This window comes from Aegilops tauschii, chromosome 5 (assembly GCF_002575655.3).
Source record: "Aegilops tauschii subsp. strangulata cultivar AL8/78 chromosome 5, Aet v6.0, whole genome shotgun sequence".
NCBI lineage: Eukaryota > Viridiplantae > Streptophyta > Magnoliopsida > Poales > Poaceae > Aegilops > Aegilops tauschii.
Genome location: NC_053039.3, coordinates 432,369,140 through 432,387,220, shown reverse-complemented (window position 1 = coordinate 432,387,220; position 18,081 = coordinate 432,369,140).

Here is an 18,081-nt window from a genome sequence, read left to right as displayed (position 1 = left end):
CGCCATTAGTAGGCCTTTTCCTAGTAGTGTGGTGTCATGCCGGTGACGAAGGTGATCAAGCCGCGCCTCGAAGATGGAGATCAAAGGCGCAAGATGATATTGGCCATATCACGTCACTTTATGATTTGCATGTGATGTTTGTCATGTTTACATCTTATTTGCTTAGAACGACGGTAGCATAAATACGATGATCCCTCACTAAAATTTCAAGAGATGTGTTCCCCCTAACTGTGCACCGTTGCGAAGGTTTGTTGTTTCGAAGCACCACGTGATGATCGGGTGTGATAGATTCTAACGTTCGCATACAACGGGTGTTGACGAGCCTAGCATGTACAGACATGGCCTCGGAACACATGCGAAACACTTAGGTTGACTTGACGAGCCTAGCATGTACAGACATGGCCTCGGAACACAAGAGATCGAAAGGTCGAACATGAGTCGTATAGTAGATGCGATCAACATGGAGATGTTCACCGATGATGACTAGTCCGTCTCACGTGATGATTGGACACGACCTAGTTTGACTCGGCTCATGTATCACTTAGATGACTAGAGGGATGTCTATCTGAGTGGGAGTTCATTAAATAATCAGATGAACTTAATTATCATGAACATAGTCAAAAGGTCTTTGCAAATTATGTCATAGCTTATGCTTTAGTTCTACTGTTTAAGATATGTTCCTAGAGAAAATTTAGTTGAAAGTTGATAGTAGCAATTATGCGGACTGGGTCCGTAAACTGAGGATTGTCCTCATTGCTGCACAGAAGGCTTGTGTCCTTAATGCACCGCTCGGTGTGCTGAACCTCGAGCGTCGTCTCTAGATGTTATGAAACATCTGACATACATGTTTTGATGACTACGTGATAGTTCAGTGCGTAATGCTAACGGTTTAGAATTATGGCACCAAAGAAGTTTTGAAACGTCGCAGAACATATGAGATGTTCCAAAGACTGAAATTGGGATTTCAGACTAATGCCCACGTCAAGAGGTATGAGACCTCTGACAAGTTTCTTAAGCCTGAAAACTAAGGGAGAAAAGCTCAATCGTTGAGCATGTTCTCAGATTGTCTGAGTACTACAATCTCTTGAATCGAGTGGGAGTTAATCTTCCAGATGAGATAGTGATGGTTCTCCATAGTCACTGCCACCAAGCTATTAGAGCTTCGTGATGAACTATAACATATCAGGGATAGACATGATGATCCTTGAGCAACTCGCGATGTTTGACACCGCGAAAGTAGAAATCAAGAAGGAGCATCAATTGTTGATGGTTAGTAAAACCACTAGTTTCTAGAAGGGCAAGGGCAAGAAGGGATACTTCATGAAACGGCAAATCAGTTGCTGCTCTAGTGAAGAAACCCAAGGTTGAACCCAAACCCGAGACTAAGTGCTTCTGAAATGAGGGGAACGGTCACTGAAGCAGAACTACCCTAGATACTTCGTAGATGAGAAGGCTGGCAAGGTCGACATAAGTATATTGGATATACATTATATTAATGTGTACTTTACTAGTACTCCTAGTAGCACCAGGGTATTAGATACCGGTTCAGTTGCTAAGTGTTAGTAACTCGAAATAAAAGCTGCGCAATAAACGGAGACTAGCTAAAGGTGAGATGACGATATGTGTTGGAAGTGTTTCCAAGGTTGATGTGATCAAGCATCGCATGCTCCCTCTACCATCGAGATTGGGGCTAAACCTGAATAATTATTATTTGGTGTTTGCGTTGAGCATAGACATGATTGGATTATGTTTATCGTAATACGATTATTCATTAAAGGAGAATAATGGTTACTCTGTCTATTTGAATAATACCTTCAATGGTCTTGCACCTAAAATGAATGGTTTATTGAATCTCGATCGTAGTGATACACATGTTCATGCCAAAAGATATAAGATAGTAATGATAGTACCACATACTTGTGGCACTGCCACTTGAGTCATATTGGTGTAAAACGCATGAAGAAGCTCCATGTTGATGGATCTTTGGACTCACTCGTTTTTGAAAAGATTGAGACATGCGAACCATGTCTATTAGTATATATGCATGAAGAAAGTCCATACAGATAGATCATTTGGACTCACTTGATTTTGAATCACTTGAGACATGGAAATCATACCACATGGGCAAGATGACTGAAAGGCCTCGTTTTCAGTAAGATGGAACAAGAGAGCAACTTGTTGGAAGTAATACATTTGATGTGTGCAGTCCAATGAGTGCTGACGCACGTAGTGGATATCGTTATGTTCTTACTTCACAGATGATTTGAGTAGATTTACTTGATGAAACACAAGTCTGAATTATTGAAAGGTTCAAGTAATTTCAGAGTGAAGTTGAATATCGTCGTGACAAGAGGATAAAATGTCTGTGATATGATCATAGAGATGAATATCTGAGTTACAAGTTTGGCACACAATTAAGAAATTGTGGAAATTGTTTCACGACTAATACCGCCTGGAACACCATATTGTGATGGTGTGTCCGAACATCATAACTGCACCCTATTGGATATGGTGCATACCATGATGTCTCTTATCGAATTACAACTATCGTTTATGGGTTAGGCATTAGAGACAACCGCATTCACTTTAAATAGGGCACCATGCAATTCCGTTGAGACGACACCGTATGAACTATGGTTTAGAGAAACCTAAGCTGTCGTTTCTTAAAAGTTTGGGGCTGCGACGCTTATGTGAAAAAGTTTCAGGCTGATAAGCTCGAACCCAAAGCGGATAAATACATCTTCATAGAATACCCAAAACAGTTGGGTATACCTCCTATTTCAGATCTGGAAGGAAAAGTGATTGTTTCTAGAAACGGGTCCTTTCTCGAGGAAAAGTTTCTCTCGAAAGAATTGAGTGGGAGGATGGTGGAGACTCGATGAGGTTATTGAACCGTCACTTCAACTAGTGTGTAGCAGGGCACAAGAAGTTGTTCCTGTGGCACCTACACCAATTGAAGTGGAAGCTTATGATAGTGATCATGAAACTTCGGATCAAGTCACTACCAAACCTCGTAGGTCGATAAGGATGCGTACTACTTCAGAGTGGTACGTAATCCTGTCTTAGATATCATGTTGTTAGACAATACTAAACCTACAAGCTATGGAGAAGCGATGGTGGGCCCATATTCCGACAAATGGTTAGAGACCATGAAATCTGAGATAGGATCCATGTATCAGAACAAAGCATGGACTTTGGTGAACTTGCCCGATGATCAGCAAGCCATTGAGATAAATGGATCTTTAAGAAGAAGACGGACGTGTACGGTAATGTTACCGTCTATGAAGCTCGACTTGTGGCAAAGAGTATTTTCACAAGTTCAAGGAGTTGACTACGATGAGATTTTCTTATCCGTAGCGATGCTTAAGTCTGTCGAAATCATGTTAGCATTAGCTGCATTTATGAAATCTGGCAGATGGATGTCAAAACAAGTTTCCTTACCAGTTTTCGTAAGGAAAGGTTGTATGTGATACAATCAGAAAGGTTTTGTCGATCCTAAGGATGCTAAAAAGTATGCTAGCTCCAGCGATCCTTCCATGGAGTAGAGCAAGCATCTCGGAGTCAGAATATACGCTTTGATGGAGTGATCAAAGTTTTTGGGTTTATACAGTTAGTTAGAAACTTGTATTTACAATAAAGTGAGTGGGAGCGCTACAACATTTCTGATAAGTATATGTGAATGACATATTGTTGATCCGAAATGATGTAAAATTTCTAGAAAGCATAAAGGGTTGTTTGAAAGGAGTTTTTCAAAGGAAGACCTGGATAAAGCCGCTTACATATTGGGCATCAAGATCTATAGAGATAGATCAAGACGCCTGATGATACTTTCAAAGAACGCACACCTTGACATGATTTTGAAAGAGTTCAAAATAGATCAGCAAAGAAGGAGTTCTTGGCTGTGTTACAAGGTGTGAGTATTGAGTAAGACTCAAGACCTGACCACAGCAGAAGAGAGAGAAAGGACGAAGGTCGTCCCCTATGCTTTAGACGTAGGCTCTACAGTATGCTATGCTGTGTACCGCACATGAAGTGTGCCTTGCCATGAGTTAGTCAAGGGGTACAATAGTGATCCGGGAATGGATCACATGACAGCGGTCGAACTTATCCTTAGTATCTAGTGGACTAAGAAATTTTCTCGATTATGGAGGTGAAAAGGAGTTCGTCGAAAAGGGTTACGTCGATGCGAACTTTGACACTAATCTGGATGACTCTGGGTAGTAAACCGGATTCGTATAGAGCACTTATTTGAAATGGCTCCAAGTAGCGCGTGGTAGCTACATCCACAAGATGACAAAGATATTCGTAAAGCACACACGGATCTGAAAGGTTCAGACCTGTTGACTAATAACATCTCTCACAAGCATAACATGATCAAACCAGAACTTATTGAGTGTTAATCACATAGTGATGTGAACTAGATTGTTGACTCTAGTAAACTCTTTGGATGTTGGTCACATGGTGATGTGACCTGTGAGTGTTAATCACATGGTGATGTGAACTAGATTAGTGACTCTAGTGCAAGTGGGAGACTGTTGGAAATATGCCCTAGAGGCAATAATAAATTGGTTATTATTATATTTCCTAGTTCATGATAATCGTTTATTATCCATGCTAGAATTGTATTGATAGGAAACTCAGATACATGTGTGGATACATAGACGACACCATGTCCCTAGTAAGCCTCTAGTTGACTAGCTCGTGGATCAATAGATGGTTACGGTTTCCTGACCATGGACATTGGATGTCGTTGATAACGGGATCACATCATTAGGAGAATGATGTGATGGACAAGACCCAATCCTAAGCCTAGCACAAGATCGTGTAGTTCGTTTGCTAAGAGCTTTTCTAATGTCAAGTATCATTTCCTTAGACCATGAGATTGTGCAACTCTCGGATACCGTAGCAATCCCCGACATCGTGGTTCATCCGATGAGATCATCGTGGAACATGTGGGAGCCAACATGGGTATCCAGATCCCGCTGTTGGTTATTGGCCGGAGAACGTCTCGGTCATGTCTGCATGGTTCCCGAACCCGTAGCGTCTACACACTTACGGTTCGATGACGCTAGGGTTATAGGGAATAGATATACGTGGTTACCGAATGTTGATCGTAGTCCCGGATGAGATCCCGTACGTCACGAGGAGTTCCAGAATGGTCCGGAGGTAAAGATTTATATATGGGAAGTCCTGTTTTGGTCACCGGAAAGGTTTCGGGTGCTATCGGTAACGTACAGGGACCACCGGGAGGGTCCCTGGGGTCCACCAGGTGGGGCCACCGGCCCCAGAGGGCTACGTGGGCCAAGTGTGGGAGGGGACCAGCCCCAGGTGAGCTGGTGCGCCCCCCCCATAAGAGGCCCAAGGCGCAGGGAAGGGGGAAGGGGGAAACCCTAGGCTCAGATGGGCCTAAGGCCCACCTAGTGGTGCGCCCCGCCTCTCTCCCCCTCTGGCCGCCCCCTAGATGCATCTAGGGCTGGCCGCACCCCTTGGGGGGAAACCCTAGATGGGGGCGCAGCCCCTCCCCCTCCCCTATATATAGTGGGGGTTTTGGGCTGCCAAGGACACGAGTCTTCCTCTCTCTCTAGCGCAGCCCTACCCCTCTCCCTCCTCGTCTCTCGCAGTGCTTGGCGAAGCCCTGCTGGAGTACCGCGCTCCTCCACCACCACCACGCCGTCGTGCTGCTGCTGGACGGAGTCTTCCCCAACCTCTCCCTCTCTCCTTGCTGGATCAAGGCGTGGGAGACGTCACCGGGCTGCACGTGTGTTGAACGCGGAGGCGCCGTGGTTCGGCGCTTAGATCGGAATCAACCGCGATCTGAATCGCTACGAGTACGACTCCTTCATCCGTGTTCTTGCAACGCTTCTGTTGGAAATATGCCCTAGAGGCAATAATAAATTGGTTATTATTATATTTCCTAGTTCATGATAATCGTTTATTATCCATGCTAGAATTGTATTGATAGGAAACTCAGATACATGTGTGGATACATAGACAACACCATGTCCCTAGTAAGCCTCTAGTTGACTAGCTCGTTGATCAATAAATGGTTACGGTTTCCTGACCATGGACATTGGACGTCGTTGATAACGGGATCACATCATTTGGAGAATGATGTGATGGACAAGACCCAATCCTAAGCCTAGCACAAGATCGTGTAGTTCGTCTGCTAAAGCTTTTCTAATGTCAAGTATCATTTCCTTAGACCATGAGATTGTGCAACTCCCGGATGCCGTAGGAATGCTTTGGGTGTACCAAACATCACAACGTAACTGGGTGGCTATAAAGGTGCACTACAGGTATCTCCGAAAGTGTCTGTTGGGTTGGCACGAATCGAGACTGGGATTTGTCACTCCGTGTAAACGGAGAGGTATCTCTGGGCCCACTCGATTGGACATCATCATAATGTGCACAATGTGACCAAGGAGTTGATCACGGGATGATGTGTTACGGAACGAGTAAAGAGACTTGCCGGTAACGAGATTGAACAAGGTATCGGGATACCGACGATCGAATCTCGGGCAAGTAACATACCGATTGACAAAGGGAATTGTATACGGGATTGATTGAATCCCCGACATCGTGGTTCATCCGATGAGATCATCGTGGAACATGTGGGAGCCAACATGGGTATCCAGATCCCGCTGTTGGTTATTGGCCGGAGAACGTCTCGGTCATGTCTGCATGGTTCCCGAACCCGTAGGGTCTACACACTTAAGGTTCGATGACGCTAGGGTTATAGGGAATAGATGTACGTGGTTACCGAATGTTGTTCGGAGTCCCGGATGAGATCCCGGACGTCACGAGGAGTTCCGGAATGGTCCGGAGGTAAAGATTTATATATGGGAAGTCCTGTTTTGGTCACAGGAAAAGTTTCGGGTGATATCGGTTATGTACCGGGACCACCGGGAGGGTCCCGGGGGTCCACCAAGTGGGGCCACCAGCCCCAGGAGGCTGCGTGGGCCAAGTGTGGGAGGGGACCAGCCCCAGGTGGGCTGGTGCGCCCCCCACCAAGGCCCAAGGCGCATGGGAGAGTTGGAGGGGGCAAACCCTAGGTCCAGATGGGCCTTAAGGCCCACCCTAGTGGCGCCCCCCCTGCTCCCCCCTCTTGGCCGCCACCCTAGATGGGATTGGGGCTGCCGCCACCCCTGGGGAGGGAACCCTAGGTGGGGGCGCAGCCCTCCCTCTCCCCCTATATATAGTGGATGCAAAGGGGCAGCCCAACACATGAGAACCTCTCTCTCTTGGGCAGCCCTTTCCCTCTTCCTCCTCCTCTCCGGCGGTGCTTGGCGAAGCCCTGCGGGATTGCCACGCTCCTCCATCCCCACCACACCGTCGTGCTGCTGCTGGATGGAGTCTTCCCCAAACTCTCCCTCTCTCCTTGCTGGATCAAGGCGTGGGAGACGTCACCGGGCTGCACGTGTGTTGAACGCGGAGGCACCGTTCTTCGGTGCTTATATCGGAATCAACCGCGATCTGAATCGCTATGAGTACGACTCCTTCATCCGCGTTCTTGCAACGCTTCCGCATCGCGATCTACAATGGTATGTAGATGTACTCCCCTTGCCCTCGTTGCTAGATTACTCCATAGATTGATCTTGGTGATGCGTAGAAAATTTTGAATTTCTGCTACGTTCCCCTACAGTGGCATCATGAGCTAGGTCTATGCGTAGTTTCTATGCACGAGTAGAACACAAAGCAGTTGTGGGCGTAGATGTTGCCAATTCTTCTTGCCGCTACTAGTCTTATCTTGTTTCGGCGGCATTGTGGGATGAAGCGGCCCGGACCGACCTTACACGTACACTTACGTGAGACAGGTTCCACCGACTGACATGCACTAGTTGCATAAGGTGGCTAGCGGGTGTCTGTCTCTCCCACTTTAGTCGGAACGGATTCGATGAAAAGGGTCCTTATGAAGGGTAAATAGAAATTGGCATATCACGTTGTGGTTTTACGTAGGTAAGAAACGTTCTTGCTAGAAACCTATACAAGCCACGTAAAAAACTTGCAACAACAATTAGAGGACGTCTAACTTGTTTTGCAGCATGTGCTATGTGATGTGATATGGCCAGAAGATATGATGAATGATATATGTGATGTATGAGATTGATCATATTCTTGTAGGATCACGACTTGCATGTCGATGAGTATGACAACCGGCAGGAGCCATAGGAGTTGTCTTTATTTTTTGTATGACCTGCGTGTCATTGAATAACGCCATGTAAATTACTTTACTTTGTTGCTAAACGCGTTAGCCATAGAAGTAGAAGTAATCGTTGGCGTGAAAACTTCAAGAAGACACAATGATGGAGATCATGGTGTCATGCCGGTGACGAAGATGATCATGGTGCCCCGAAGATGGAGATCAAAGGAGCAAATTGATATTGGCCATATCATGTCACTATTTGATTGCATGTGATGTTTATCATGTTATGCATCTTATTTGCTTAGAACGACGGTAGCATAAATAAGATGATCCCTCACTAAAATTTCAAGAGAAGTGTTCCCCCTAACTGTGCACCGTTGCGAAGGTTCGTTGTTTGGAAGCACCACATGATGATCGGGTGTGATAGATTCTAACGATCGAATACAACGGGTGTTAATGAGCCTAGCATGTACAGACATGGCCTCGGAACACATGCGAAACACTTAGGTTGACTTGACGAGCCTAGCATGTACAGACATGGCCTCGGAACACAAGAGACCGAAAGGTCAAACATGAGTCGTATAGCAGATACGATCAACATGGAGATGTTCACCGATGATGACTAGTCCGTCTCACGTGATGATCGGACACGGCCTAGTTTGACTCGGATCACATATCACTTAGATGACTAGAGGGATGTCTATCTGAGTGGGAGTTCAATAATCAGATGAACTTCATTATCATGAACATAGTCAAAAGGTCTTTGCAAATTATGTCATACGCTTTAGTTCTACTGTTTAAGATATGTTCCTAGAGAAAATTTAGTTGAAAGTTGGTAGTAGCAATTATGCGGACTGGGTCCGTAAACTGAGGATTGTCCTCATTGCTGCACAGAAGGCTTATGTCCTTAATGCACCGCTCGGTGTGCTGAACCTCAGCGTCGTCTGTAGATGTTACGAAACATCTGACATACACGTTTTGATGACTACGTGATAGTTCAGTGCGTAATGCTAACGGTTTAGAATTGTGGCACCAGAGACGTTTTTGAAACGTTGCAGAACATGTGAGATGTTCCGAAGACTGAAATTGGGATTTCAGACTAGTGCCCACGTCAAGAGGTATGAGACCTCTGACAAGTTTCTTAAGCCTGCAAACTAAGGGAGAAAAGCTCAATCGTTGAGCATGTGCTCAGATTGTCTGAGTGCCACAATCGCTTGAATCAAGTGGGAGTTAATCTTCCAGATGAGATAGTGATGGTTCTCCATAGTCACTGCCACCAAGCTATTAGAGCTTCGTGATGAACTATAACATATCAGGGATAGACATGATGATCCTTGAGCAACTCGCGATGTTTGACACTGCGAAAGTAGAAATCAAGAAGGAGCATCAATTGTTGATGGTTAGTAAAACCACTAGTTTAAGAAGGGCAAGGGCAAAAGGGATACTTCATGAAACAACAAGTCATTTGTTGCTCTAGTGAAGAATCCCAAGGTTGAACCCAAACCCGAGACTAAGTGCTTCTGTAATGAGGGGAACGGCCACTGAAGCAGTACTACCCTAGATACTTGGTAGATGAGAAGGCAGGCAAGGTCGACAGAAGTATATTGGATATACGTTATATGAATGTGTACTTTACTAGTACTCCTAGCAGCACCAGGGTATTAGATACCGGTTCGGTTGCTAAGTGTTAGTAACTCGAAATAAAAGCTGCGGAATAAACGGAGACTAGCTAAAGGTGAGATGACGATATGTGTTGGAAGTGTTTCCAAGGTTGATGTGATCAAGCATCGCATGCTCCCTCTACCATCGAGATTTGGTGTTTGCGTTAAGCATGATTGGATTATGTTTATCGCAATACGGTTATTCATTTAAGGAGAATAATGGTTACTCTATTTATTTGAATAATACCTTCAATGGTCTTGCACCTAAAATGAATCTCGATCGTAGTGATACACATGTTCGTGCCAAAAGATATAAAATAGTAATGATAGTACCACATACTTGTGGCACTGCAATTTGAGTCATATTGGTATAGAACGCATGAAGAAGCTCCATGTAGATGGATCTTTGGACTCACTCGTTTTTGAAAAGATTGAGACATGCAAACCATGTCTATTGGTATATATGCATGAAGAAACTCCATGCAGATGGATCGTTTGGACTCACTTGATTTTGAATCACTTGAGACATGCAAATCATACCACATGGGCAAGATGACTGTAAGGCCTTGTTTTCAGTAAGATGGAACAAGAGAGCAACTTATTGGAAGTAATACATTTTGATGTATGCAGTCCAATGAGTGCTGAGGCATGCAGTGGATATCGTTATGTTCTTACTTCACAGATGGTTTGAGTAGATGCTGAGTGTATTTACTTGATGAAACACAAGTCTGAATTATTGAAAGGTTCAAGTAATTTCAGAGTGAAGTTCGTCGTGACAAGAGGATAAAATGTCTGTGATATGATCATAGAGATGAGTATCTGAGTTACGAGTTTGGCACACAATTAAGACATTGTGGAAAGTGTTTCACAATTAATACCGCCTGGAACACCATAGTGTGATGGTGTGTCCGAACATCATAACTGCACCCTATTGGATATGGTGCATGCCATGATGTCTCTTATCGAATTACCACTATCGTTTATGGGTTAGGCATTAGAGACAACCGCATTCACTTTAAATAGGGCACCACGCAATTCCGTTGAGACGACACCGTTTAGAGAAACCTAAGTTGTCGTTTCTTAAAAGTTTGGGGTTGCGATGCTTATGTGAAAAAGTTTCAGGCTGATAAGCTCGAACCCAAAGCGGATAAATGCATCTTCATAGAAAACCCAAAACAGTTGGGTATACCTCCTATTTCAGATCTGGAAGCAAAAGTAATTGCTTCTAGAAACGAGTCCTTTCTCGAGGAAAAGTTTCTCTCGAAAGAATTGAGTGGGAGGATGGTGGAGACTTGATAAGGTTATTGAACCGTCACTTCAACTAGTGTGTAGCAGGGCACAGGAAGTTGTTCCTGTGGCACCTACACCAATTGAAGTGGAAGCTTATGATGGTGATCATGAAACTTCGGATCAAGTCACTACCAAACCTCGTAGGACGACGAGGATGCGTAATACTTCAGAGTAGTACGTGATCCTGTCTTGGAAGTCATGTTGTTGGACAAACGATGAACCTATGAGCTATGGAGAAGCGATGGTGGGCCCATATTCTGACAAATGGTTAGAAGCCATGAAATCCGAGATAAATGGATCTTTAAGAAGAAGACGAACGTGGACGGTAAGGTTACCGTCTATGAAGCTCGACTTGTGGCAAAGAGTATTTTCACAAGTTCAAGGAGTTGACTACGATGAGATTTTCTCATCCGTAGCGATGCTTAAGTCCGTCGGAATCATGTTAGCATTAGCTGCATTTATGAAATCTGGTAGATGGATGTCAAAACAAGTTTCCTTACCAGTTTTCGTAAGGGAAGGTTGTATGTGATACAATCAGAAAGGTTTTGTCGATCCTAAGGATGCTAAAAGGTATGCTAGCTCCAGCGATCCTTCCATGGACTAGAGCAAGCATCTCGGAGTCAGAATATAAGCTTTGATGGAGCAATCAAAGTTTTTGGGTTTATACAAAGTTTTTTAGAAACTTGTATTGACAATAAAGTGAGTGGGAGCGCTACAACATTTCTGATAAGTATATGTGAATGACATATTGTTGATCCGAAATGATGTAAAATTTCTGGAAAGCATAAAGGGTTGTTTGAAAGGAGTTTTTCAAAGCAAGACCTGGATAAAGCTGCTTACATATTGGGCATCAAGATCTATAGAGATAGATCAAGACGCCCGATGATACTTTCAAAGAACGCACACCTTGACATGATTTTGAAAGAGTTCAAAATAGATCAGCAAAGAAGGAGTTCTTGGATGTGTTACAAGGTGTGAGTATTGAGTAAGACTCAAGACCTGACCACAGCAGAAGAGAGAGAAAGGATGAAGGTCGTCCCCTACACTTTAGACGTAGGCTCTACAGTATGCTATGCTGTGTACCGCACATGAAGTGTGCCTTGCCATGAGTTGGTCAAGGGGTACAATAGTGATCCGGGAATGGATCACATGACAGCGGTCGAACTTATCCTTAGTATCTAGTGGACTAAGGAATTTTCTCGATTATGGAGGTGAAAAAGTGTTCGTCGTAAAGGGTTACGTCGATGCGAACTTTGACACTAATCCGGATGACTCTGAGTAGTAAACCGGATTCGTATAGTAGAGCAGTTATTTGAAATGGCTCCAGGTAGCGCGTGGTAGCATCCACAAGATGACACAGATATTCGTAAAGCACACACGGATCTGAAAGGTTCAGACCCGTTGACTAATAACCTCTCTCACAAGCATAACATGATCAAACCAGAACTCATTGAGTGTTAATCACATAGTGATGTGAACTAGATTGTTGACTCTAGTAAACTCTTTAGATGTTGGTCACATGGTGATGTGACCTGTGATTGTTAATCACATGGTGATGTGAACTAGATTATTGACTCTATTGCAAGTGCGAGACTGTTGGAAATATGCCCTAGAGGCAATAATAAATTGGTTATTATTATATTTCCTAGTTCATGATAATCGTTTATTATCCATGCTAGAATTGTATTGATAGGAAACTCAGATACATGTGTGGATACATAGACAACACCATGTCCCTAGTAAGCCTCTAGTTGACTAGCTCGTTGATCAATAAATGGTTACGGTTTCCTGACCATGGACATTGGATGTCGTTGATAACGGGATCACATCATTAGGAGAATGATGTGATGGACAAGACCCAATCCTAAGCCTAGCACAAGATCGTGTAGTTCGTCTGCTAAAGCTTTTCTAATGTCAAGTATCATTTCCTTAGACCATGAGATTGTGCAACTCCCGGATGCCGTAGGAATGCTTTGGGTGTACCAAACGTCACAACGTAACTGGGTGGCTATAAAGGTGCACTACAGGTATCTCCGAAAGTGTCTGTTGGGTTGGCACGAATCGAGATTGGGATTTGTCACTCCGTGTAAACGGAGAGGTATCTCTGGGCCCACTCGGTTGGACATCATCATAATGTGCACAATGTGACCAAGGAGTTGATCACGGGATGATGTGTTACGGAACGAGTAAAGAGACTTGCCGGTAACGAGATTGAACAAGGTATCGGGATACCGACGATCGAATCTCGGGCAAGTAACATACCGATTGACAAAGGGAATTGTATACGGGATTGATTGAATCCCCGACATCGTGGTTCATCCGATGAGATCATCGTGGAACATGTGGGAGCCAACATGGGTATCCAGATCCCGCTGTTGGTTATTGGCCGGAGAACGTCTCAGTCATGTCTGCATGGTTCCCGAACCCGTAGGGTCTACACACTTAAGGTTCGATGACGCTAGGGTTATAGGGAATAGATGTACGTGGTTACCGAATGTTGTTCGGAGTCCCGGATGAGATCCCGGATGTCATGAGGAGTGCCGGAATGGTCCGGAGGTAAAGATTTATATATGGGAAGTCCTGTTTTGGTCACCGGAAAAGTTTCGGGTGATATCGGTTATGTACCGGGACCACCGGGAGGGTCCCGGGGGTCCACCAAGTGGGGCCACCAGCCCCAGGAGGCTGCGTGGGCCAAGTGTGGGAGGGGACCAGCCCCAGGTGGGCTGGTGCGCCCCCCCACCAAGGCCCAAGGCGCATGGGAGAGTTGGAGGGGGCAAACCCTAGGTCCAGATGGGCCTTAAGGCCCACCCTAGTGGCGCCCCCCCTTCTCCCCCCTCTTGGCCGCCACCCTAGATGGGATTGGGGCTGCCGCCACCCCTGGGGAGGGAACCCTAGGTGGGGGCGCAGCCCTCCCTCTCCCCCTATATATAGTGGAGGCAATGGGGCAGCCCAACACATGAGAACCTCTCTCTCTTGGGCAGCCCTTTCCCTCTTCCTCCTCTCCCGCGGTGCTTGGCGAAGCCCTGTGGGATTGCCACGCTCCTCCATCACCACCACACCATCGTGCTGCTGCTGGATGGAGTCTTCCCCAACCTCTCCCTCTCTCCTTGCTGGATCAAGGCATGGGAGACGTCACCGGGCTGCACGTGTGTTGAACGCGGAGGCACCGTTCTTCGGTGCTTAGATCGGAATCAACCGCGATCTGAATCGCTACGAGTACAACTCCTTCATCCGCGTTCTTGCATCGCTTCCGCATCGCGATCTACAATGGTATGTAGATGCACTCCCCTTCCCCTCGTTGCTAGATTACTCCATAGATTGATATTGGTGATGCGTAGAAAATTTTGAATTTCTGCTACGTTCCGCTACAGCTTCCGCATCGCGATCTACAATGGTATGTAGATGCACTCCCCTTCCCCTCGGTGCTAGATTATTCCATAGATTGATCTTGGTGATGCGTAGAAAATTTTGAATTTCTGCTACGTTCCCCAACAGGAACTCTCCCTCAAAGCTCGGCTGGATCGAAGTTCGAGGGACGTCATCGGGCTGAACGTGTGCTGAACTCGAAGGTGCCGTGCGTTCGGTACTTGATCGGTCCGTTCTACTTTCGGTCTACGAGGGTACGTGGACAACACTCTCCCCTCTCAATGCTATGCATCACCATGATCCCGTGTGTGCGTAGGGATTTTTTAGAAATTACTACGTTCCCCAACAGTGCCATCCGAGCCTGGTTTTATGCGTTGATGTTATATGCACGAGTAGAACACAAGTGAGTTGTGGGCGATATAAGTCATACTGCTTAGCAACATGTCATACTTTGGTTCGGCGGTATTGTTGGATGAAGCGGCCCGGGCCGACATTACGCGTACGCTTACGCGAGACTGGTTCTACCGACGTGCTTTGCACATAGGTGGCTGGCGGGTGTCAATTTCTCCAACTTTAGTTAAACCGAGTGTGGCTACGCCTGGTCCTTGCGAAGGTTAAAACGACACCAACTTGACAAACTATCATTGTGGTTTTGATGCGTAGGTAAGAACGGTTCTTGCTAAGCCCGTAGCAACCACGTAAAATTTGCAACAACAAAGTAGAGGACGTCTAACTTGTTTTTGCAGGGCATGTTTTGATGTGATATGGTCAAGACATGATGCTAAATTTTATTGTATGACATGATCATGTTTTGTAACCGAGTTATCGGCAACTGGCAGGAGCCATATGGTTGTCTCTTTATTGTATGCAATGCAATCGCCCTGTAATGCTTTACTTTATCACTAAGTGGTAGCGATAGTCGTAGAAGCATAAGATTGGCGAGACGACAACGATGCTATGATGAAGATAAAGGTGTCGCGCCGGTGACGATGGTTATCATGACGGTGCTTCAGAGATGGAGATCACAAGCACAAGATGATGATGGCCATATCATATCACTTATATTGATTGCATGTGATGTTTATCTTTTATGCATCTTATCTTGCTTTGATTGACGGTAGCATTATCAGATGATCCCTCACTAAATTATCAAAGTATAAGTGTTCTCCCTGAGTATGCACCGTTGCGAAAGTTCTTCGTGTTAAGACACCACGTGATGATCGGGTGTGATAGGCTCTACGTTCAAATACAACGGGTGCAAAACAGTTGCACACGCGGAATACTCAGGTTAAGCTTGACGAGCCTAGCATATAACAGATATGGCCTCGGAACACGGAGACCGAAAGGTCGAGCGTGAATCATATAGTAGATATGATCAACATAGTGATGTTCACCGTTGAAACTACTCCATCTCACGTGAGGATCGGACATGGTTTAGTTGATATGGATCACGTGATCACTTAGAGGATTAGAGGGATGTCTATCTAAGTGGGAGTTCTTAAGTAATATGATTAATTGAACTTAAATTTATCATGAACATAGTACCTGATAGTATCTTGCTTGTCTATGTTGATTGTAGATAGATGGCCCGTGTTGTTGTTTCGTTGAATTTTAATGCGTTCCTTGAGAAAGCAAAGTTGAAAGATGATGGTAGCAATTACACGGACTGGGTCCATAACTTGAGGATTATCCTCGTTGCTGCACAGAAGAATTACGTCCTGGAAGCACCGCTGGGTGCCAGGCCTGCTGCCGATGCAACTGACGACGTTAAGAACGTCTGGCAGAGCAAAGCTGATGACTACTTGATAGTTCAATGTGCCATGCTTTACGGCTTAGAACCGGGACTTCAATGACGTTTTGAACGTCATGGAGCATATGAGATGTTCTAGGAGTTGAAGTTAATATTTCAAGCAAATGCCCGAATTGAGAGATATGAAGTCTCCAATAAGTTCTATAGCTGCAAGATGGAGGAGAATAGTTCTGTCAGTGAGCATATACTCAAAATGTCTGGGTATATAATCACTTGATTCAACTGGGAGTTAATCTTCCGGATGATAGCGTCATTGACAGAATTCTCCAATCACTACCACCAAGCTACAAGAGCTTCGTGGTGAACTATAACTTGCAAGGGATGGATAAGGCGATTCCCGAGCTCTTCGCAATGCTAAAGGCTGCGGAGGTAGAAATCAAAAAGGAGCATCAAGTATTGATGGTCAATAAGAGCACCAGTTTCAAGAAAAAGGGCAAAGGGAAGAAGAAGGGGAACTTCAAGAAGAACAGCAAGCAAGTTGCTGTTCAGGAGAAGAAACCCAAGTCTGGACCTAAGCCTCAGACTGAGTGCTTCTACTGCAAGCAGACTGGTCACTGGAAGCGGAACTGCCCCAAGTATTTGGCGGATAAGAAGGATGGCAAGGTGAACAAAGGTATATGTGATATACATGTTATTGATGTGTACCTTACTAATGCTCGCAGTAGCACCTGGGTATTTGATACTGGTTCTGTTGCTAATATTTGCAACTCGAAACAGGGGCTACGGCTTAAGCGAAGATTGGCTAAGGACGAGGTGATGATGCGCGTGGGAAATGGTTCCAAAGTTGATGTAATCGCGATCGGCACGCTACCTCTACATCTACCTTCGGGATTAGTTTTAGACCTAAATAATTGTTATTTGGTGCCAGCGTTAAGCATGAACATTATATCTGGATCTTGTTTGATGCAAGACGGTTATTCATTTAAATCATAGAATAATGGTTGTTCTATTTATATGAATAATATCTTTTATGGTCATGCACCCTTGAAGAGTGGTCTATTTTTGTGGAATCTCGATAGTAGTGATACACATATTCATAGTATTGAAGCCAAAAGATGCAGAGTTGATAATGATAGTGCAACTTATTTGTGGCACTGCCGTTTAGGTCATATCGGTGTAAAGCGCATGAAGAAACTCCATATTGATGGACTTTTGGAACCACTTGATTATGAATCACTTGGTACTTGCGAACCGTGCCTCATGGGCAAGATGACTAAAACGCCATTCTCCGGAACTATGGAGAGAGCAACAGATTTGTTGGAAATCATACATACAGATGTATGTGGTCCGATGAATGTTGAGGCTCGTGGCGGATATCGTTATTTTTCACCTTCACAGATGATTTAAGCAGATATGGGTATATCTACTTAATGAAACATAAGTTTGAAACATTTGAAAAGTTCAAAGAATTTCAGAGTGAAGTTGAAAATCATCGTAACAAGAAAATAAAGTTTCTACGATCTGATCGTGGAGGAGAATATTTGAGTTATGAGTTTGGTCTTCATTTGAAACAATGCGGAATAGTTTCGCAACTCACGCCACCCAGAACACCACAGCATAATGGTGTGTCCGAACGTCGTAATCGTACTCTACTAGATATGGTGCGATCTATGATGTCTCTTACTGATTTACCGCTATCGTTTTGGGGTTATGCTTTAGAGACGGCCGCATTCACGTTAAATAGGGCACCATCAAAATCCGTTGAGACGACGCCTTATGAACTGTGGTTTGGCAAGAAACCAAAGTTGTCGTTTCTTAAAGTTTGGGGCTGTGATGCTTATGTGAAAAAGCTTCAACCTGATAAGCTCGAA